The sequence below is a fragment of the Hypanus sabinus genome, chromosome 2 (genome assembly GCF_030144855.1).
Source record: "Hypanus sabinus isolate sHypSab1 chromosome 2, sHypSab1.hap1, whole genome shotgun sequence".
NCBI classification, from domain to species: Eukaryota; Metazoa; Chordata; class Chondrichthyes; order Myliobatiformes; family Dasyatidae; genus Hypanus; species Hypanus sabinus.
The window spans coordinates 86006967-86031355 of NC_082707.1; the positions used below are offsets into that span (position 1 = coordinate 86006967).

Here is a 24389-nt window from a genome sequence, read left to right on the forward strand (position 1 = left end):
AGCCCCCATCGCTTCCTCTTTGCACCTAATCCATTTGTATATGAACTGCCTTCTGATTGCTCTGTCTTGTGCTCTAATGCTTCCATCATTATCACTGTTGGCGCACGGACCATTTGTGGCTGTGTGTGGTCAGAACAAACAGCAAGCCTCCCTGTCACAGCAACCTAATGAGGTCCCAGCCCCAGATCACGCTACTACCCTTTTCACTCTCTGGTTCTGAATGTCTCTGATAACCAATCTAAAGTTATTAAACAATATTCAAAATGCATTTAATGAAAATAAGATTAATAATTTTATATTAATTTAAGAAGATGCACAAATTAGCTATCCTTTTGCAGATGGTGATCCCATTCAGAGTGGGATAATACTAACTATGCCTGATGGTGTTTCTTGCTACATGGCTCAGGGTCTTTGCATTTACCTCTGGGCTCAGGGACGAGGCCAGCAGCAGGAAAGGAGGTCAGATGTGTTAACAGTGTGGTTGCATGGAACTCGGCAATGACCTATGAAGAAAACCTTGCTAGCACTTTCTCCAAATGTTTCTGCCTACTTATACATTTCAATACCATTGCTGTTGCTACCTGTCCTCAGCTTACTTACCATTTGGAATCCCTTAATTATACTGACCACCTTCTTTTTCATTAATTTCCCTTGAAATTTGAACCCTTTACTAAAGAGAAACATTTGCTAGATTGGTCTTCATAATCCTGAAAAACTTAGTTTCAATTACTGAATGGTCCTTTCCTGTTTCTTCATTAGAACTCATAATTTAACCTAAAACTATGATTTATGTATCACTGTAAAGTAAAATAGCTTGGATATGCTGTCCAGGTGAAGCATTTGATAATTAGCTTAGGTTGGAAAGTTAAGAGGTCTAAAGTGGGCTGCTCCACAGTGACAGATGTGACGTCAATTTGATTTCAAAAAGCATCTGTGAGTGAACACCGTTACTGCCAATTTAGCCAATTGCTTTGCATAGTAGCTCAAGAATGACATCCATACACTTCAAGTTCAATTTTATTGTTGTTCAACTGTACACATGTATGCCACTAAAGCAGAGAACGTTCCTTCAGAGCAAGGTGCACAACACAGTACATATAAACCACATACAACACCTGAAAGTAATATTGCTACAAATAAATTAACAAATAATAAGATGTGTTTATGAACAAGAGAAAATCTGCAGATATAGGAAATCAATGTAATGCATACTAAATGCAGGAGGAACTCAGCAGGCCAGGCAGCAGCTATGGAAAAGGGTAAACAGTCGACCCTTCATCAGGACAGTCATTTTAGATACATTTACGATACAAATTAAATGTTAAACAATTTAACGTTACTGGCGCTTCACACATGATGAGACCTGGATGGTGAGAGGAAGTTCAGTAGTCTTACAGCCTGGGGGAAGCTGTTTCCTATCTTAACAGTTCTTCTCTTAATGCTATAGCATCTGCTGCTTAATGGAAGTGGTTCAAAGAGATTGTTGGACAGACGGGAAGCATCATTGACAATGCTAAGGGAATTGATCACTGGTGGTTGTTGGTAACATCATTCTTTATTCAATAGCGATTGACACCAATGCTACTAAGTAAGATCCTACTGTTATGCCTGTGCCCCTTCCTTTTTGAGAATCGCAAGATCGTTACTAATTCAGGTCAGGAGACCCAGGAAATGAGAGAGAGATGTTTGGAATGTCTTGGCCCTCTGCGACACAAAGCCACGGAAAAGGTCATTGTCTCTCGGAGACGGAATTGTATATTGAGTACTATGCTTCGTGGAAGCCCTCAGGCAACGTGGGCTGGTTGGGGGATGGCATCATTCCACCCTGAGTGACATCTGAGACCCCGTGAGTGGGGATAAAAGAGGGTCTGGGGAACGGCCCCGCAACATGCACCAGGAGAAACACTAGAAGTCCCGTGACAGCGTTTAATAGCGACAGCCGGTGGGGCCCACGTGTGTCCTTTCCCGTTACCCCAGGATTGAGGCCCTACCACGGAAGGCGGCTTAGCTAAGGAAGAGATCACCACCGATGCCATTTCGAAGGATCGACATCATAAAACGGAAAACGGGCAAGTTCTAAACCTCCGTCTCTCTCTCCAACCAAAAGCTGCCGCCTGAATGAACTTGAGTGACTTTTATACTTCCATCGGACAATACATTATCCGCTAGACAATGATAGAGCTATTCCTTATTGATTATTATTATACCCGCTCTTTTAGATTTAGTATTGACAACGTATATTATCCGTATATTTGCATTGATATTATTTTTTGTGTATTTTTATCAATAAATACTGTTAAAAATAGTACCATCAGATTTCAATGGACCTCTCTATCTTTGCTGGTAAGTGACCCAGTTACGGGGTACATAACACTACTATCACTACTTGTTAATCATTCATGGTAACGGTGCTGTAAATAATGTTGGTATGAAGCTCAGAGAATTGTTGTGAAGCTTGGCTGGGTATATGAATGTTAACAACTGGTTTCAGGGCAGTAAAGGGGCTGTATTCCATTGAGCAGTGTCGCAGGCTGCTCATGAAAGCTGGGTTAATGATGCCATGACCTTAATTACACCGATTAGGTCATTAACAAGCAAGAGAAAATCTGCAGATGCTGGAAATCCAACAACACAGACAAAATGCTGGAGGAACTCTGGAAGGGTCTCGGTTTGAAACGTCTTTTCCATAGACACTGCCTGACTTGCTGAATTCCTCCAGCATCGTGTGTGTGTTGTTATTTAACTTATTTTGTCTGTCTGCAAACAGAACTTTGATGTAGTGTTCATTTTAAGTGCAACTTCTTCCCAGTGCTACATATGGAGGACCTCATAGATCCCTGAAGTTGGTGGATGGTGTTCCACCTCATTCACCAAAATCCAGAGCCATGTAAAAACTTCACCACACACCCTAATGATGCCCACCACCAAGAAAAGTGTACACTCCGGTGAAAACTATGATATAACCTCAAATGGCATTAGATAGCAATAACTAATATTAGATATAATGAAATTCAACCTTATGAATATGAGGTAAAGCAATAAATTACATCTTCAAGTTGGCTGGACAACACAACAGTGTAAACAACGCCTGAGTATAAATTTTTTATGTAATGCACAGGCTAATCGTGTTATCACCAAGTTTATGCTTTCTGACCTCACCAACTTTAGACCTCTAAACCTTTAAAGAATTTTTCTTGATTAATATTAGGTAAGAAGTTGATAAAAAAGTATAGAGCGATTACTCAATCCTATGCACTAGACATATTCCCCAATTTATTAAGCAGCTTACTTTAAGACAAAATAGATAGGTTTTGATAGAGTACCTTAAACAATCGACCTCAACTTAGGACACCACGAATGCTTGGAAGAAGAATCCCTTGGTAACACTTTTCCTCCTTCGGGTGTTTATGTTAGTCAGCGTGAGAGTCTTGGATTGTGGTGACTGAAACACTGATAGTAGTAGGTCAGCAATTGGACAAATTATATTTGCCAGGCATCAGTAGTTAAGTGGATTATTAATTACGATAAGGAGACAATGCAAGTCCAGCAAATCCTACTCAAGGTTACAACCCTATATAATAAAGCCTCTTTTAATAATCTTTTTATTAAATGATAGTCTGCAAAAACATTGCAAGAGTTTTGTTAATCTGTCAGCTAACTGGAGTAAGGATTGAGAGAGGCCACATTCCACTTACTCATGGGCTTCATTACTGACTTGTAACAATTATCCTAATGCCGAGCTTTTATCACTGTCAGATATCCCCATCTTTATATAAAACCACAGTTATTTCAAAGATTCAAAGTACATTTATTATCAATGTATATATTATACAACCTTGAGATTTGTCTGCTTGCAGGCAGCCACAAAGCAAGAAACCCAAAAAAACAAATTTTAAAAAATGAAGACCAACCTTCAAAGTGCAGAGAAAGAAAAAACAACACAAATCATGACAACAATAGAAGGGAGCCAAATTGATTACTTACAGCTGAATCCTTGGAGCAGCCCCGAGTAGGCCCAAAGCCTCAGTCTCGGTTCAATTGAGCCTTTGCTTATTTTTGGTGTGCATTTTTAGGAGAGCTCAATTCCAGGGGAGCCCATTTAGAGTTTGCGAAAACTGTGGTCCGACATTATTGATCAACATGAGAGGTTTTGTGCTGGGGAAAAGTCAATGCAATGGCTCGGGCCGTTAATGTAGAAATTCCACATTAAGCATCATAACTACTTCAGACACAGTTGCAGATGGGGGACATAAATGGGTTGAGTAGGATTGTGACCAGTAATCTGCTACCAATTTGTCTTGCTCTGATTTTCAACCTTTCCCTATGCTAGATTGTGTCGCATACTTTCTGAAGACCATTCAGGCAGTTGTCTAAATTTCACAGCCTTAGAGCATTCCATTAGGTCTGTCAATGCGCCAGAATTTTGTTTGAATATCCATCCAGTCCATCACGGGTAAAGCCCTCCCAACCACTGAGCATATCTACATGAAACGTTGTCACAGGAAAACAGCATCCACCATCAGGGACTCCCAGCATCCAGGCCATGCCCTCTTCTCACTGGAAGAAGGTACAGGAAACTCAGGACCCACACCACCAGGTTCAGGAACAGTTATTACCCCCTCAGCCATTGGGCTCTTGAACCAAAGGGAATAACTTTACTCAACTTCAATTGCCCCATCACTGAAATGCTCCCACAACCAACTGAACCACTTTCAAGGACTTGTCAACTCATGTTCTCAATTTTTATTGTTTATTTATTATTATTTGTATTTGTATTTGCACTGTTTTGTTGCCTTCTGCACTCTGGTTGAACACCCTATAGACAATAGACAATAGGTGCAGGAGAAGGCCATTTGGCCCTTCTAGCCAGCACTGCTATTCACTGTGATCATGGCTGATCATACACAATCAGTACCCCGTTCCTGCCCTCTACCCATATCCCTTGACCCCGCTATCTAAAAGAGCTCTATCTAACTCTTTCTTGAATGCATCCAGAGACTTGACCTCCACTGCCTTCTGGGGCAGAGCATTCCACATATCCACCACTCTCTGTGTAAAAAAGTTTTTCTGTATCTCAGGTCTAAATGGCCTAACCCTTATTCTCAAACTGTGGCCTCTAGTTCTGGACTCACCCATCAGCGGGAATATGCTTCCTGCCTCCAGCGTGTCCAATCCCTTAATAATCTTATACATTTCAATCAGATCCCCTCTCATCCTTCTAAATTCCAGTGTATAACCCTAGTTGGGCGATCTTACATTGATTCTGTTATAGTTATTACTTCAGAGATTTATTGAGTATGCCCACAACAAAATGAATCTCAGGGTTATATATGGTGGCCTATATGTACTTGGATAATAAAATTTAATTTGAACTCTGTACTTAGCTCCGACTGTACATACCTGATATAGTGATCTCTCTGTTCCGTTCTAGAGAACCACTTGCCAGTGTGACTTGTCATTGACCATCTGGCTGTTCAGGAGCATAAATAAGATGGATCCAGCGATTCCCTCATCTCTGTGATACGTTAGGATAGCAAAGCTTGAGTGATGATAGAGTACACACTCTTTCCGTTCAAAAATAAGAAGGCTTGGAGTTATTGCCTGTAAACATTATGAGTGACAGCACAATTACTCTGATTTTTTGGAGTTTAAGAATAGATAGAATATATGATTTTTTTATATTGCTGCTGCTTTCCAATAGGGTAAGTGCTACTGTTTCCTGGATGATCAAACAAGGAATTTGTTACCTCTACGTTTTATAATGAATTCATCACTTCATGGATTTAATCAGAAAAAAAGTCTATTTAAATAATACTTCCAACAATGTATAGTCCACGGCAATTTAAGAGTGAGTGGGGTTTGATAATGGTGGGACAAGGAAGCAGACTTTGATTTCTGTTGATTGAATAAAACGGTCAGTATCAAATTGACTGCTTCTGTATATCACACCCAATTTTTCTATTTTGGAAGGAACGTTTGGCAAAACATGAAAGCCCAAATGTTTAATTCAAGAAAAAACATCAATACACTACAAATTACCTGAACTGAAGAACAGGTTAGTGAAGCTAGAGACACTCCCAGTCTAGTTCCTCTCTAATTACAATGGTTAGCTCAGTCAGATCAGTCATTTTATACTAAACTCTTGCCAGTATTATTAATGGCTATTTACACCCAGGGATGCCTTGCAGCTATCATTGTATTCTTCTATCTCGAATTAGTTGCAATATAAACAGTGCTTCATTTAAGAAAGCACTCCTGTCTATATCCAAGTATTTGTTATAAACAAAGGTTTGGATTTCTATTGTATTCTGCAGTCACTAATGCACTTTTGAAGGGGATGAAATGCAGTATCCAAATTGTACAAAACAAGTTCTTACAAACAGCAAGGAAATAGCAACAAATCTAAACATTTTAGGAATAAATAGCGGTCTGGACACCATGAAAAATGTTGTAAGTTTTCAAGTGGTGCCTTGGGACATTTTATATTAACTGTGGAAAGCATACAGAGTCTCTGTTTAACAAACACCTTTGAAATGAAGCATCTTTACAGTTTTGAACAGCTGCTACCCGTTATTAAAATGATACCAAGACAAAAATAATTGAATTAAGAAACGAGATTGGAAGATATTGTCTTGCATTTAGATGACTTAGGAGTGATACTGTTAGTGAAAATGATGAAGGGCTTGCTTAGGAAATCAAAATAAAACCTGTTGAAGATACTCAGCAGATCATGCCCCTTAGAGACCTGGGAAAGAGAGAAAATGAGTTAGTTAAAAGCAGAGGAAACGTGGGTGGGATGGAAAGGATGTAAGGAATATCACAGATAAGATGGGATAAGACTATTGTAGTAATAAACTGAGGCTCCTAAAGGCCTGTTACTCAAGCATATATGTCTTCTTTGAAATTGTGTGGGAAACCACAGACAGTTGGCACAGCACGGCTTCCTTTCCACAGATGCTGCCTGACCTATTGAGTATTTCCATCTTTCACTTCAAATTTCACAGGACAAGAAACACAATAGAATCAATGAAAGACCACAGACAACAGGGTGGACAAACAACCAGTGTGCAAATGCAAAAAGAAAGAAGAAAGAGCAAAAAAATAAATAATAATAATAATTAAGCAATAAATATTGAAAACATGAGGTTTTGAAAGTGAGTCCAGTTGAGTGGGAACAGTTCAGTGATGGGTGAATTAGGTTATCTGCTCTGGTTCAAGAGCCTGATGATTGAGGGGTAATACCAGTTCCTCAACCTGGTAATGTGGTTCTTATCATTCCTGTACATTTCTTCCTGAAGGTAGCAGTAAGAAGGGAGCATGGCCTTAGTAGTCCTTGATGATAGGTGCTGCTTTATTGCAACAACACTCCGTGTAGGTGTGCTCAATAACTTCAAATTCCTGGGTACCAGCATCTCCGAGGACCTGTCCTGGACCCATCATATAAGTACTATTACAAAGAAAGCATAACAGAGCCTCTAGTTCCTCAGGAGTCTGTGGAGGTTTGGCATGTCATTGTAAACCTTAGTAAACTTCTATAGATGTGTGGTGGAAAGTGTGCTGACTGGCTGCATTACAGCCTGGTATGGGAACACCAATGGAAAATCCTACAAAAGGTAGTAGATTCGGTTCAGTTCATCACAGGTACATCTACATCTACATGAACTGTTAACATAAAAAAAATCATCCATCAAAGATCCTCACCATCTAAGTTCCCTCTAAGCTGTGTGCATGTGTGCGTGCACATATTTTTCAACCAGCGCAAAAAGGAAATTAATGTGCGCATAGGAGGTTAGTTAGCTAAAATAATGTAGGAATTGATAATTATACTTATTGAAAATAATCTTTTAGCTAAATGTTTCTGGTAACTAGTTAGTCAGTTTTTCAAATACCACAATGCTCGTGACTAATTTACGTCACTTCACCTTTCCTGTTCCAGTTTGTACAGCTGCGTCACGGTGGCAGCCATCTTTGGCGGACAGTGTTCATATCGTAAAGTTTACAAAGATCTGTTTCAAATCTTGTAGATAGCTTACTAAGTTTTATTGGAAAAATATTGATTCACCATGTCAAATTCAAAAGAAGCGAAGGGCGTGAAGCGCAAAAGAACCGCAAATTTGTTTAAAGTTGAATGACTTAACAAAATAGTAAAAACTGCTACACCGAAAGCTCATGAGGTCATGAACGTTCAACTACGAGAAATATTTATGTATGATTCGGAAACTGGAATTATCTGATTGTATTGTCGTGATGCGAAAGTTGCTGGAGAATTTGCTAGTAGAAAGAAGTGGGATGATATTTGGAAACTTGACTTTTTGAAGCGTTATTTGGCAAGTAACTCGCATTTGGACAGGCAACAGAACCTGTCATTAGCCGTTACAGGAGTGCTACGCATGTTACAGTTGAGTGCAGATGAGTAAGAGTGAAAACAATCAAACCCAGAGGAGATCAGTGTGTTGTTAGCTATTAAAATGAATAACACTTTACATTCAATTCAACACTTTAATGAACATATGAAAAAGTATGTTCAACTCCCAGACAGCTGGTGAAACAAAAATTATGCGTTCGAATTTCTGGAGACTATCAACTATATTGGTCAGAAAGACATGTTTGCAGAAATAGCATCAGCAGATTTTCACACATCAGCAGTTGATGAAACCACAGATATATCTGTCCACAAATGTCTCACTCTGTACTTCAAATTCAGATGTAAAGATTGTACTATTTATAAAACGTTTTTTGGCAGAATAGTTCAGTTGCAGGCATATGATGATGTTTCAGTGATCAAGCAGTTTTAATTAAAGAAGAAACTTGACCTCTATAAAATGGTGATGTTTACATCTGATAGAGTGTCAGTGATGTTGGGCAGAGTTAATGGCATTGCAGCAAGACTTAAACAGGACATTCCACACTTAGTGCAGCAACACTGTGTGGAACACCGTGAAGATCTGGGATTTGTGATGCATGGGAAGAAGTCAAGTTAATCAGACACATTGAAACTTTGATGAGAACAATCTATAAATTGTGACTTCACATTTGGCGATGAACAAGTTAATACCTTATGTCTAACATACCATGATTTTCTAGCTGAAAGTACTGTAATAGTTGACAGTTTAATTATTTCAAATTTTCCATGCAAGAAAAAATTATATCCGAACTGATTTCAAACTGTGCTCAAATGGTGGCATTTGTACTTCAAAATGAACAGTTTTGCGACCTTGCACAGTTGATGGACATTGGGGGAACCTTTCTTGCATCCAGTGCAGACTGTGAGTGAGGTTTTAGTCTAATGAAACAACTCAAAAACAAGCTGAGAAACCGTTTAGGTGAATGTCATTTGGATATGTTAATGAGAATCAAAAGCTATCAATTGGACGGAAGTTCTATTAGTCTAGATAGTTTACAAAGAATGGGTAAATGCCAAAGTCAGGAGAGAGGGGGCTTTCCATGCTGACAGATGAAGGGGCAAATGCAGGTTACTAAGAGTTTTTGAGCAGATGGGGTTCATTAGCCGTAGTTAGCAGCTCGTCTAGGAGATGGAAAGCTCAGATCTCAAACCTCCACTGCTATACCCACTCCTGGGAAAGGCTTTGAGAGTTAAAACTGCAGCTCTTAGAGCTGGAGTTCCTAAAGCAGTCCCATGTTTTGAGTTCAGCACTGAGAGGCAACTCCTGTGAAGCTGCTGGTGCCAAACTATATTGTTCAGATTCTGATATGGACTTGTACAAACAGTATTAGAGAAATTGACATGCTGCCTTAACACTAAGCAAAAATAGAGCAGTATATATACTATCGTATTTTGGCTAGTATTTTAACCTGAGCCTCCCCCCAGTAAAATTATTTAGTAGGTATGTATCCTAAAACCAAGATCATAACACAAGGTCACATGAACACGATCACACTGCAGTTTACAGGAGTTTACTGTGAAGAAATTGCTTCTTATGTTTTCTAAATTACAATGATAATTATACTTCAAGAAATTGGGATTCACATCTTTCACTGGATTATAAAGGGTGTTCTACTGAAAGAATGAAAAAAGATTTTGAGACTGAACACATACAAAAGGGATCTTTCCATCACTCCCTCACCTGCTGAATACACTGAAGAGATTTATCTTTGTAGCTTAGACAGTGAATTCCTGCAAAACAACACCGCCTAGAATTGTGTGTGTGTGTGTGAGAGAGACAATTTTAAAAGCCCTAAGTCTTTTAATGTGAGCTTCCTAAAGAGCCATTGGTGAAGTTTCCTCTTCACAACTGCACTGTGAGGCTGCTGGTAATTTCTCCAAGCCAAAGGTCTATTTCCACATCAGCCATTATTTAAGGGAGAAATTGGATGTGAGAATAGGGTCTTATTCAAAGGGAAAGAAACCCTGAGAGTACACGGGCCTGTGCTGTACTATGAGTAGAGGCAACCTTCTTGTTTCCAGCTGACCCACTGGTTATCAATGAAAGAGAAGATTCTGAGATGCTATAAAAGCTTTATTCAGCTTGTAGGTACACATTTGATCAGCAACTGGTTGATGTTTAAAAAGCAGCTGAGGGTTTAGGAATTTTTATTAGATTTTGGCTAATGGTTAACTATAAGATTGCTCTTGAGCAGTTTTAATTTGGAAAATGTAAGAAGCAGATCTTTCACCATCAACATCTGTAAACAAGAGGGAGCCCAGAGTCATTATTCAGTTACAGTGCTGAAAATAACTTTATACTGGAACATTTCGCTGGACTATAAAGGGTTCGTTATTGAAGAAATGAAAAACAAATGACCCTGAAGATATACAAAAGAGATTAGATGCAAATCTCTCCATCAGACCCTCATCTGATGAATACACTAAGGAGATTAATCTTTGTGGTTTAGGCAGTGAATTTGCAAACCAACAGCAGAGCCTACAATTTCCATTTTTGTTTCAAGCTAAAACTATGTGTGAGAAAGGGTGAGAGAGACTGGAACACCAGTTTAAAATCCCTGTGAAGAACCTTAAAGATTCTATTGTTACACATAGAAAAGATTCTTAAAGATTCTATTGTTAGGCTTTTATCTTCCCACCTGTTCTGTGAGGCTGCTGGTAATTTCTCCAATCTAAAGCATCCTGATAAAGGGTCTCAGCCCAAAATGTCCACTGTTTACTCTTCTCTATAGATGCTGCCTGGCTTGCTGAGTTCCTCCAGCGTTTTGTGTGTGTTGCTCGGATTTCCAGCATCCACAGATTTGCTCACATTTGTGTCTCCAGTTTAAAGGTCCATTTCCAAGTCAACCACAAACACAGGTGTTAAATGTAGTGAAATCTCTATGGAAAGTCAGTTTGTAGAGCAGAAAAGTAGATGAACATGAACAGAAAGCTCAGTATTAATTTGATGGTAAGTAGAGTTAGCAATGTGGTTGCAGAATGCAAAAGTTTAAAGGTTCAAGAACATTCAAAGTAAAACATACAGTGCCTATAAAAGGTATTCACCTGCCCCTGGAAGTTTTTATGTTTTATTGTTTTACAACATTGAATCACAGTGGATTCAATTTGGCTTTTTCTAACACTGATTAACATAAAAAGACTGCTTCATGTCAAAGTGAAAACAGATCTCTACAAGTTAATTACAAATAGAAGGCACAAAATAATTGATTGCATTAGTATGCAACCCTCTTTTATATGACACACCAAATCATCACTGGTGCAGCTAATTGGTTTCAGAATTCACATAATTAGTTAAATGGAGATCACCGTGTGCAGTCAAGGCATTTCAATTGATTGTAGTAAAAATATACCTGCATCTGGAAGGTCCAACAGTTAGTATCCTGGTGAAAAGTACACCATAAAGACAAAAGAACTCTCCAAACAACTCCATGAAATGGTTACTGAGAAGCACAAGTCAGGAGATAGATACAAGAAAATTTCCAAGTCACTGAATATCCCTTGGAGTGCAGCTAAGACAATCATCAAGAAATGGAGAGAATATGGCACAGCTGCAAATCTGCCTGGAGCAGGCCATCCTCAAAAACTGAGTGACCGTGTGAGAACAGGAGGGAGGTATCCTAGAGACCTATGGCAGCTCTGGAGGAGTTACAGGCATCGTTGGCTAAGATGGAAGGAACTGCACGTACAATAACTGTTGCCAGTTTTATGGGAGTGTGACAAAGAGAAAGCCAATATTGAAACAAAGCTCACATGAAATCTTGGCTAGAGTTTGCCAGAAGTCATCTGGAAGAAGGTTCTATGGTCTGATGAAACCAAAATTGAGTACTTTGGCCATGAGACTAAATGCTATGTGTAACTTGGACCTTCTGAGGATCCCAGGTACTCACATTTAATTGAGTCTGTCTGGGCTGAATCTCTCATTTGTGCTGGGTCTTTACCATTCCCTCTGGCCTTCAAATCTCTGAGGCAGAGTGCTCTGTCCTCAGTAAGGGCCTCAGCTTTGTCCCCCTTTGCCCACACCTCAGTGAGTTCTGCGTACGCCATGACGCTGAACACTTCTTCTGCTGGCTCAGTCTCCAAGCTTGCTTCTTTGACAAGGACACTCCTACCCCTACTGATGACCCTTTCTCCCATCTTCAACCCTCCTCCTCTTCATGGACACCCCGCTCTGGTCTTCGGCCTGCTCTGGATCTCTTTATTGCTAATTGCCGACAGGACATCAACCATCTTGACTTCACCACACCCTGTTCCAATTCCAACCTCACTCCTTCCGAACGCTCTGCTCTATAAAACAAATCCCAACCTCACTATAAAACCCGCTGATAAGGGGGGAGCTGTTGTTTTCTGGCATATTGAACTCTACCTGGCCAAGGCACAGCGACAACTCTCTGATACCACCTCTTATTTACCCCTTGATCATGACCCCACTAAGGAGCACCAGGCCACTGTCTCTTATACCATCACCAACCTTATCAGCTCTGGGGATCTCCCATCCACTGCCACCAACCTCATAGTTCCCACACCCCGCACTTCCCCTTTCTACCTCCTACCCAAGATCCACAAACCTGCCTGTCCTGGTAAACCTATCGTCTCAGCTTGCTCCTGCCCCACCAAACTCATTTCTGCATACCTTGACACTGTCTTATTCCCCCTTGTTCAATCTCTTCCCACCTATATTCGTGACACTTCTCACACTGAATTTTTTCAATGATTTGAAGTTCCCTGGTCTCCATCGCCTTATTTTCACCTTGGACATCCAGTTCCTATATATCTCCGTCCCCCACCGGGACGGTCTCAAAGCTCTTCGCTTCTTCTTGGATTCCAGACCTAACCAATTCTCCTCTACCACCACTCTCCTCCGACTAGTGGAATTAGTTCTTACTCTCAATAATTTCTCCTTTGGCTCCTCCCACTTCCTCCAAACCAAGGGTGTAGCCATGGGCACCTGCATGGGTCCCAGTTATGCCTGCCTTTTTGTTGGCTTTGTGGAACAGTCCATGTTCCAAGTCTATACGGGTATCCATCCCCCTCTTTTCCTTCGCTACATCGACGACTGCATTGGCGCTGCCTCCTGCTCGCATGCTGAGCTCGTTGACTTCATTAACTTTGCCTCCATCTTTCACCCTGCCCTCAAATTTACCCGGTCCATTTCCGACACCTCCCTCCCCTTTCTTGATCTTTCTGTCTCCATCTCTGGAGACAGCTTATCAACTGATATCTACTATAAGCCTACAGACTCTCACAGCTACCTGGACTATTCCTCTTCCCACCCTATCTCTTGTAAAAATGCTATCCCTTTCTCACAATTCCTCCGTCTCCACCGCATCTGCTCTCAGGATGATGCTTTTCATTCCAGGACGAAGGAGATGTCTTCCTTTTTTAAATAAAGGGGCTTCCCTTCTTCCACCATCAACTCTGCTCTCAAACGCATCTCTCCCATTTCCCACACATCTGCCCTCACCCAAACCACCCACCACCCCACTTGGGACAGGGTTCCCCTTGTCCTCACCTACCACCCCACCAGCCTCCAGGTCCAATGTTTAATTCTCCGTAACTTCTGCCACCTCCAACAGGATCCCACTACCAAGCACATCTTTCCCTCTGCCCCCCCAACTTTCTGCTTTCCGCAGGGATCACTCCCTGCCCGACTCCCTTGTCCACTCTTTCCCCCCCCCCCCACATCCCTTCCCACTGATCTCCCTCCTGGCACTTATCCTTGTAAAAGGAACAAGTGCTACACCTGCCCTTACACTTCCTCCATCACCACCATTCAGGGCCCTGGGCAGTCCTTCCAGGTGAGGTGACACTTCACCTGTGAGTCGGCTGGTGTGGTATACTGCGTCCGGTGCTCCCGGTGTGGCCTTTTGTATATTGGTGAGACCTGACGCAGACTGGGAGATTGTTTCACTGAACACCTACGCTCGGTCCACCAGAGAAATCAGGATCTCCCAGTGGCCACACATTTTAATTCCACGTCCCATTCCCATTCTGATATGTCTATCCATGGCCTCTTCTACTGTCAAGATGAATCCACACTCAGGTCGGAGGAACAACACCTTATATACCGGCTGGGTAGCCTCCAACCTGATGGCATGAACATTGACTTCTCTAACTTCCGTTAATGCCCCTCCTCCCCTTCTTACCCCATCCCTGACATACTTAGTTGATTGTTTTTTTCTTTCTCTCTGCCCATCACTCTGCCTGTTCTCCATCTCCCTCTGGTGCTCCCCTCCCCCTTTCTTTCTCCCTAGGCCTCCTGTCCCATGATCCTTTCCCTCCTCCAGCTCTGTATCACTTTCGCCAATCACCTTTCCAGCTCTTAGCTTCATCCCACCCCCTCCGGTCTTCTCCTATCATTTTGCATTTCCCCCTCCCCTTCCTACTTTCAAATCTCTTACTATCTTTCCTTTCAGTTAGTCCTGATGAAGGCTGTCGGCCCAAAAAGTCGACAGCGCTTCTCCCTATCGATGCTGCCTGGCCTGCTGTGTTCCACCAGCATTTTGTGTGTGTGTTGATCAAAAACGTACCATCCCTACCATGAAGCAAGGTGATGACTGTATCAGGCCCTGGAAGGCTTGTGAAGGTAAGGGGTAAAATGAATGTAGGGAAATCCTGGAGGAAAACCTAATGCAGTCATCAAGAGAAATGTGACTTGGGAGAAGATTTTTTTTAGCAAGACAAGCATAAAGCCAAAGCTACACAGGAATGGCTTTAAAACAACAAAGTTAATGTCCTGGAGTGGCCAAGTCAAAGTCCAGACCTCAATCCAATTGGGAATTTCTGGCTGGACTTGAAAAGGGCTGTTCACACACAATCCCCATTCAATCTGTCACAGCTCGAGCAGTTTTGTAAAGAAGAATAGGGAAAAATTGCAATGTCCAGATGTGCAAAGCTAACAGAGACCGATCCACACAGATAGGCTGTAATTACTGCCAAAGATACATCTACTAAATGTTGGTTTGAAGGGGGTGAGTAACCTGCATTTGCCCCTTCATCTGTCAGCAGGCACGGCTCCCCTCGGCTTAGTAGCTAAGGCATGTGAAGATCAGAAACTGGACTTGTTTGCCTAAGCCTATCTAACACGCAAGCCATTGGGAGTATTTAATATGTAATGGGGGCTTATCCCCACTACATCCCCCAACTATGACAACCTTAAAGAACCAATTTTAGGTTTACTTTCACTCTTTTATTTCACATAAAATTTGTTGTTTTGTGGCACCATTACAGAGCAAAGACATAAGACTACAAGTATTTTAAAATAAATAGCACACACAGAAAGGAATAATGAGATAGTGTTCATAGGTTCATGGACCACTTAGAAATCTGGTTGCAGAGGGGAAGAAACTTTTTCTGAATCATTGAGTGTGTGTCTTCAGGCTCCTGTGCCTCCTCCCTGATGGTACTAACAAGAAGAGGGCATGTTCCCAATGGTGAGGGTCTTTACTGGTGAATCTTCGATCTCTCACCGCTGCAGTCAGAGGTTCTCAATTGCTTCAAAAGGGCAACAATCATTCCAGTGTCCAAGAAGAGCAGGGTGAGCTGCCTCAATGATCACCACACAGTGGCAAACACATCTACTGTGATGAAGTGCTTTTGAGAGGTTGGTCATGGTCAGAGTCAACCCATACCTGAGCAGGAACCTGGACCCATTGCCTACAACCACATTAGTTATTTAGAGACTGAAATCTCGCTGACCCTCCACCCAGTGTTACGTGACCACGGGTTTCGTTCACTATGGACTGTCACTTCAAGAGGCACTTGGATGAGGCAGGACTATGATGTCAGTATAACAAGCTGCAACGGACCGCCAAGACTCTCAGAAAGAAAACGACAGAGAGAAGCTTTGGACTGCAAGCTACCCGTGGGGGCTTGCTGTAAAGAAATAGGTAAAGTCTGCTACTTTCCCATGCCCAAAAGATTGGGTTGTTTAATGGATTGAATGTGTGACTGTCACTTCGTATAATCCGTATGTGGATTTTTTGTTGGAGTATCCTATGGGAACACTGTTGTTAACCCTTATCTGGATTTGGGTGTGTTACGTGGTAACTACTTGGAAGAAGGGATACTCCATGACTGTCACCTGGTGATGTTTCGGTGTAGATTTTGGAACGACTCGACGGATAAGATCTTCGGCGACTGGTATTTCATTTACCCAATGTGGAACCTGTGGAATTTCTTCGTAACCACCCTCTCTCTACATTTTAAAGTGGATTTACAAATCTCTCCCCCTCACTCAACGTTTCTACCTTGCCATCTGAATCTTAGGACTTAAATAAGTGTTCCTAAGCTTGACTGTTTGGGGGCTACATATACACACACATATACATGCATAACACTGTTAACTTCTGTTTATTTTTGTTTAAGTTTCTATATTTTGAGTAGATACTAATAAAGATAGTGGTTTTAACATTAAAATCTGACTCATTTGTGATCTATTGGTGCTGGTACGTAACACTAGCCTTGGACCACCTGAACTACTGTAATACCTATGTCAGGCTACTTATTGATTACAGCTCAGCATTCAATACCATCATAGCCTCAGTAATAATCAACAAGCTTCAAAACTTGGGACTCTGTACCTCCCTCTGCTACTGGATCCTTGACTTCTTCATCAAGAGACCACCGTCAGTGCATGTCAGAAATACTACCTCTTCATCACCAGCGATCAACACCAGCACAGCTCAAGGGTGCGTGCTTAGTCCACTGCTCTATTCTCCCTGTGCAGCTAGGCACAGCTCAAACACCGTCTTTAAAACTGATTGTTGGCAGGATTCCAGATGGTTGCAAGGAGGCATACAGGAGTGAGATAGATCAGCTGGTAGAGTAGTGTTGCAACAACAAGCTTGCACTCAACATCAGTAGGAATTGATTGTGGACTTCAAAGGAAGTTGATGTAACACACACCAGTCTTCATCAAGCAGTGGGAAGGGTGAGCTGTTTTAGGTTCCTGGGTGTCAAAATTGCTTAAACTCTATCCTGGACCCAACATATTGATGCAATTACAAAGAAGACATGACAGTTGCTATATTTCATTGAGAGTTTGGGGAGATTTGATATGTCACTAAAGACTAGCATATTTCTACAGATGTACCACGAGGACCATTGTAGCTAGTTGCATCGTGGTCTGGCATGGAGAGGCCACTGTATAGGATTGGAAACCTTGACAACTCCATCATGGACACTTGCTACCCCAGCATCCAGGACATCTTCAAGAAGCAATACCTCAAAAAGGTGGCATCCATCATTAAGAATCCCCATACCCATGCCCTCTTCTCATTGCTACCAAAAGGGGGGATCTGAAGACATACACTCAACATTTCAGGAACAGCTTCTTCCCCTCCACCATCAGATTTCTGAATGGACAATGAACCTTATTTGAACACACTTTACCATTATTTTTGCTCTCCTTTCTTAATTTTATTTTATAATATACCAAGTTTCTGGAAGAGCATACAACAGACGAGCTCACCTGGTCTCTCAACATCACCACTTTAGCCAAGAAAGCACACTTCCTAAGGAGATTGAGGTAAGGGAGACTCCTCCCCCACCCACCCCATCATTCGAGGCAATTTTTACAGAATCACTGTTGAGAGTGTCCTGACCAGCTGCATCACCGCCTGGTGCAGGAATTGCAAGGCCCTACATTGGACTGCAAGGACTGCTGAGAGGATCACTGGGGTCTCGCTCATCCATCTGAGATATTTATTGGGAACACAGCATACACAGGGCCTTCCCACCCATCCAACAAGCTCTTTGACACCCTAACAATCAGGTAGGAGGTATGGTAGCATTAGGACAAGGTCTGTTGGGATGGGACACAGCTTCCTCCTTCAGTGAGACCACTGAACTCTCTATACCTCCCAGGTCTCATTACATATAAAGCACAGTAATATTATACTGATTACTTTTTGACTTGTGTCGTAAATGTACCTTATTATTTGTTAATTTATTTGGAGTAATATTACTTTATGTGGTGTGTGTTGGATATGTGTACTGTATTGTGCACCTTGGTCCGGAGTAACATTGTTTTGTTTGGTGGTATATATGTATAGAGTTGAATTACAATAAATTTGAACTTGAATTTGATGGTTCCAGTCAGTGGCCACTATGTTACATACATCTGCTCGTTAATTCAAATATCTAATCAGTCAATCATATAGCAGTAATTAAATGCATCAAACCATTCAGGCATAGTTAAGAAGTTCAGTTGTTGTTCAGACCAAACAATAGAAAGGGAAAAAATGTGATCTAAGTGGCTTTGACCGTGGAATAATTGTTTGTGCCAGATGGGGTGGTCTGAGTATCTCAGAAATTGCTGATCTCCTGGGTTTTTCATGCACAGCAGACTCTAGAGTTTACAGAGAATTATGTGAAAGACAAAAAAAAATTCCGGTGAGCAACAGTTCTGTGAGCATATACATTTGGTCAATGAGTGAGGTCAGAGGAGAATGGCCAGACTGGTTCAAACTTACAGGAAGATGACAGTAACTCAAATAGCTGCATGATACAACAGTGGTGTGCAGAAGAGCATCTCTGAATGTTGTGTTTCCTGTTGCAATTGTGCAAATTCTCAAGTTTTCACCTTTGAGCATAGAGGGAAAACTGGTGAAGAAACCTCCTGAGAGAAACTATACTCTTCAAAAACAATGATAACAGTAGGTGACTGAAGACAGTTATAATTACATTATTTACTTCAATACAGTATTTGAGTGTAGGCAAATAATTCCATACAATTTCATTTTAAAACGAGAGGGTATCTTGAGTGACAAGATAATTGAGTACCTTTGTTGAGACAATATTCACATCAATATTCTAAAATGTTCTGAGGACAAAAATCTCAGACATCACAAATTAGTATTGAGAGGGGTGACTGAATACACAAGAACCCAAGATATTGATTGACAGAATAAATATGACTATCACCATGTTTGATGGAGAAAACAGTGAAATAACCAGTCTGAAGCTTTCCTTGATCTGTCACAGTGGTTCAGAATATCTTAGCTGGAGATGCCTGATTTGAAATACACAGCTCAACTGTCTGTATGTTTGGTAAATGTACAAGAGAATGCCTCATGGTCAGATTAGTTTCTATACTACATATCTTAGATGAAGCCCAGCTCTGAGTCAGTAGCCTGTTCTTTTCAGTGATAGTGCTGTTCTCGTCATAGTCATAGATTTATATGATCATAGACTTACAATGGGCCCTTCAGCCCATTTTAATCTTGCACTAATCTGACTTGCCTGTGTTTGGGCTATATCCCTCTCAACCTTTCCTACCCCAGAGCACATCAAAGCTACGGACCCGATATTTGGACGATGATTTAAGTGCCAGGCCAGATTGTAAAGGTCAGGGTGTCGGGGCCCAAGGCAAGGGACGGACAGGTTCAGCTTACTCCTCTGCTCCGTGGACGACTCTCTTTGCGGACTTCAGTTCAGAATACTATTTGCTTGTGTTAATTGTTTGCGTGATTTGTTTTCTCTACATATTGGGTGTTTGATGGTGCTCATTGTTTTTAATGGGTTCTTTTGGGTTTGTTTCGTGGCTGCCTGTTAGGAGTCAAATCTCAAGGTTGTATAATGTAGACATACTTTGATAAAAATGTACTTTGAGCTTTGAACTTTGACTCTACTTGTATCCACTTCTACCACCACCTTTTGAGTGAAAAACTTGCTCTTTAAATTTTTGCCCTCTTGCCTTAAATTTATGCCCTCTAGTTTTAAGCTTTCCTGCCCTGGGGAACAAGAAAACATGACCGTTCACCTTATCTATGCCCCTTTGCTTTTCTGTCATTCCTCAGCCTCCTTCACCTCAGGGAAAATAGTCCCAGTTTATCCAGTCTCTCCTTCTAACTTGAGCTGCATCCCCAGTCCTTACACACTTTTGAATCTTGTCTGCATGTTCTCCAGTTTTATTACATCTCTCCCATCCATGGTCAGACCTAGTTTGAAGACAATGTTTAATATTTTTTTGAGAATACTCCTTATGTTCCTGTAATGCTGCTGCAAGAAGATTTTCAGAGCACCTGTATAGACATGTGTTTGTACTTATGACAGTATGCTTGACTTTGAGATACTAGTTCTTGCTTGTATTACTGTTACCCCTAGAACTACTGATTAAGGTTGTCTAACAATCCATAATAGGTATGAAGGTGCTCCCAAACAGTGAGAAAGACCTTAGGATTTGTAGAGGGCATGCTCTTTGGTCATGGTGCCAACCAGGACTACAGCCAAGAGCTTTTTTGTTAGGAAGTTGATAGGGAGGTATCTGTTTCTGAGTGTCTGAAAATTTTGGGAAGTCGGCATTACTGGGAAAAGGAGAGTTCCTGGAAATACTCAGCAAGTTAGGCTGTGCGAAGAGAAGCAGAATCAACATTTCAAATCTCTGAGATGTTGAGGTCTCTGCTCTTTTTTCTATGTTTTTGTTTTAAGCTTCCAGCAACTGCATTTTTTTTGATTTTCAAAAGATCATCCATGCTGTAGTTGATCTTGAGGCATTAAAGAAGATAAATGAAACCTTATCTCTTCGAATATAAAACTCGGTTGATCTTCTAAATGTATCACTGAGTTGAGATAAAGGTCAGTAGCAGACCTGATCCTAACTGCAAGCGGAAAACAGCTGAGGTGTACTTGCAAAGTTGTTTTTGAGGTCGTAGGTCAGAGATCTCAATGAAGATTGAGAATACAATTTGAGTGTTGCCCTTAGGATGATCTCACAAGAAGCAGTATCAATACAATCTGGTTTCATGAGTAAGTAAGAATACCTTTCTTCAGAGATAGTACAAATCTCAACACAGATAAAGGTTGTGCATGACATTACTATTGTTGTCTCTATGGAAGTGGGGAAGGGAAATTGGTTTATAATGATGAGAAAGAACAAACTTTTCTTTCTAAAAATGAATGTGTTATCCAGGGATCCAGAAAAGACTGAAACATTCCTTTTCTCTAGGCTATCACAATTTTCAACATGATTTTATTCTAGAAATTGAAAGAATGAACTTCCAGCCAAGTATCCCTGAAGTGGTGGCATTCCTATTTATTTATTTATTGGTTGATTGATTGTAGAGATACAGTATAGTATCCAATGAGCCCACTTCGTCCAATTACACCCATGTTACTAATTAACATACTGACCCATACATCATTTGGAATATGGGAGGAAACTGGAGCACCTGGAGGAAATCCATGTGGTCACAGGGAGAATGTACAAACTCCTTATAGACAGTGGTGGAATTTAACCCAGATTGCTGGTGCTGTAATAGTGTTGTGCTAACTGCTACTTTACCATGCCAACCCTCTTATTTGACTTGCAAAATTTTCTGTGCTCTCAACTCTCTGCAATATGGGTTATTTCAATCAGCAGATAGCAATGCTGATGCAGGTAACTCAGTCCAAGAAATTACACTCTAATCCATTTCCTCAAGGTTTGATACACTATTGCACCTTCTCTCTCCTGACAGGAGCCACAGTCCTTAAACTTTCTTCCAACCGATCTCCATATCACTTCCTGATACAACTTTCTCTTCCCCCCCCCCTTCAGTTTTCCTTAATCCTTCCATAAGATACAGTAGCATTGTTGATAAAATGCTGGACTAGTATTTAGAGAGCAGGATTATTGATCCTAAGATGTGTGTGAATACCTGGTCAAGGCAGGTGGAGAAGCCTATAGAGGACATCTTTGATCTGGTGAACTGAACTATATTCAGGGATTCATCTTTGGATCCGAATGAATATGACATGGCTGTTACTGACTTCATCAAGACCTGTGAAGATGAATGTATGCCTTCGAGAACAGACTGAGTCATCCCAAACCAGAAGCCCTGGATGAACCAAGAGATTCACAGTCTGCTGAAGACAAGATCTGTGGCATTCAAGACCAGTGATCCAGAACCCTACAAGAAATCTAGGTATAACTTATAAAAGGCTACCATGAGAGTGAAAAGGCAATTTTGTATGAAATCGAATGCATGATGGCTGTGGCAGGATTTCCTTCCTATAAGGCAACATCTAACAACATAAATAGCAGCTTGTCATCTATATTAACAATCTGGATGATGAAGGAAACTGGAACAGCAAAGTTACAATGACACTAAGACTTGGGACATAGTGGACAGTGAGGAAGGCTGTCAAAGCTTGCAGTGTGATCTGGACCAGCTGGAAAAATTGGCTGAAAAATGTCAGATGGAATTTAAGTGTGAGATGTTGACCTTTGGGAGGACAAACCAGGACAGGACTTACATGATGAGTGGTAGGTCAATAAGGAATGCAGTAAATAGAGGGATCTGGGAACACAGATCCATAATTCCGTAAAAGTGGTGTGACAAGTAGATAAAGTCATAAAGAGAGCTTTTGGTACATGGACCTTCATAAATCACAGTATTGAGTACAGGAGTTGGGATGTAATGTTGAAGTTGTATGAGATGTTGGTTAGGTCAAATTTCAGAATCAGAATCAAATGTGAAATTTTTTGTCTTTGTAGCAGCAGTGCCATGCAATACAAAATAATAGAAAAAATGTGAATTACGGTAATTATATATATAAAATTGTTAAATTAAATAAGTAGTGTAAAAATAGAAAAAAGGTGGTGAGGTAGTGCTCATGGGTTCAACGTCCATTCAGAAATCAAATGGCAGAGAGGAAGGAGCTGTTCCTGAATCATTGAGTGTGTGCCTTTAGGTTTCTGTACCTCCTTCCAGATGGGAGGAATGAGAACAATGCATGACCTAGGTGATAGGGGTCCTTAGTAATGGATGCGGCCTTTTTGAGGCATTGCTCCTTGAAGAGTTTTTATGCCGTATTGGTGACCTACCTTCAGGAAAGATGTCAATAAGATTGAAAGAGTGCCGAGATAAACTTACAAGTTTGTTGCAAGGACTTGAGGACATGAGTTATAGCGAAAGGTTGAATAGGTTAGGACTTTATTCCCTACAGCATAGAAGAAAGAGGGGAGATTTGATAGAGGAATATAAAATTATGAGGGGTGTAGATATGTAAATGCAAGGAAGCATTTTCCACTGAGGTTGGGTTAGTCTAGCACCAGAGGTCATGGGGTACGGGCGTAAAGTAAATGTTTAAGGGGGACATGAGGGGAAACTTCTTCGCTTGGAGGGTGGTGAGAGTGTGGAATGAGCTGTCAGCAGAAGTAATGGATGCAGGTTCGATTTCTTCATTTAAGATAAATTTAGATAGTACATGAATGAGAGGGGTATGGAGGGCTATGGGTCAGGTGCCAGTTGATAGGACTAGGCAGATTAGTAGTTTGGCATGGACTAGATAGACCTACTTCTGTGCTCTATGACTCTCTATATAAGGCTAACACGAAAGAGCTTAAAAATGAAATTAGGAGAGCCAGAAGGGGCCATGAGAAGGGCTTGGCAAGCAGGATTAAAGAAAACCGCAAGGCATTCTACAAATATGTGAAGAGCAAGAGGATAAGACATAAGAGAATGTGACAGTAGAAAAGCGTGTATACAACCAGAGGAGATAGCAGATGTACTTAGTGAATACTTTGCTTCAGTATTCACCATGGAAAAGGATCTTGGTGATTGTAGGGATGACTTACAGTGGATTGAAAAGCTTGAGCATATAGACATTAAAAAAAGAGGACGTGCTGCTGCTCCGGGTCAGGACAGGATGTACCACAGGCTACTGTGGAGGCGAGGGAGGAGATTGCTGATCTTTGCATCATCAATGGCGATGGGAGAGGTTCCAGAGGATTGGAGGGTTGCAGATGTTGTTCTATTATTCAAGAAAGAGAGTAGAGATAGCACAGGAAATTATAGACCAGTGAGTCTTACTTCAGTGGTTAGTAAGTTGATGGAAAAGATTCTGAGAGGCAGGACTTATGAACACTGGGAGAGGCATAATATGATTAGGAATAGTTAGCATGGCCTTGTCTAAACACCTTGATGAAGGTAGAACAGTAGATGTAGTGTATATGCATTTCAGCAAGGTATTTGATTAGGTATCCCATGCAAGGCTTATTAAG

At 41.1% G+C, this 24389-nt stretch overlaps 1 protein-coding gene and 1 long non-coding RNA gene across 4 annotated transcripts in view; one reads left to right on the plus strand and one right to left on the minus strand.

Annotated features, from left to right (window-relative positions):
• Nucleotides 1-5418, minus strand: part of LOC132380668 (beta-arrestin-1-like) — a 55960-nt gene extending 50542 nt beyond the window's left edge. The window contains exons 1-2 of one of the 2 annotated variants that reach the window (XM_059949659.1): nucleotides 5401-5418; nucleotides 3324-3450 (exon numbers count right to left, since the gene is read on the minus strand). The gene's annotated coding sequence lies outside the window, so the exon portion shown is untranslated. Of the gene's footprint in view, nucleotides 1-3323; nucleotides 3451-5400 lie in introns of those variants that run through there. The other variant, XM_059949650.1, reaches the window with a different exon arrangement.
• LOC132380680 (uncharacterized) overlaps nucleotides 1-24389 on the plus strand; it is a 104437-nt gene that overhangs the window by 17956 nt on the left and 62092 nt on the right. The window lies entirely within an intron of this gene.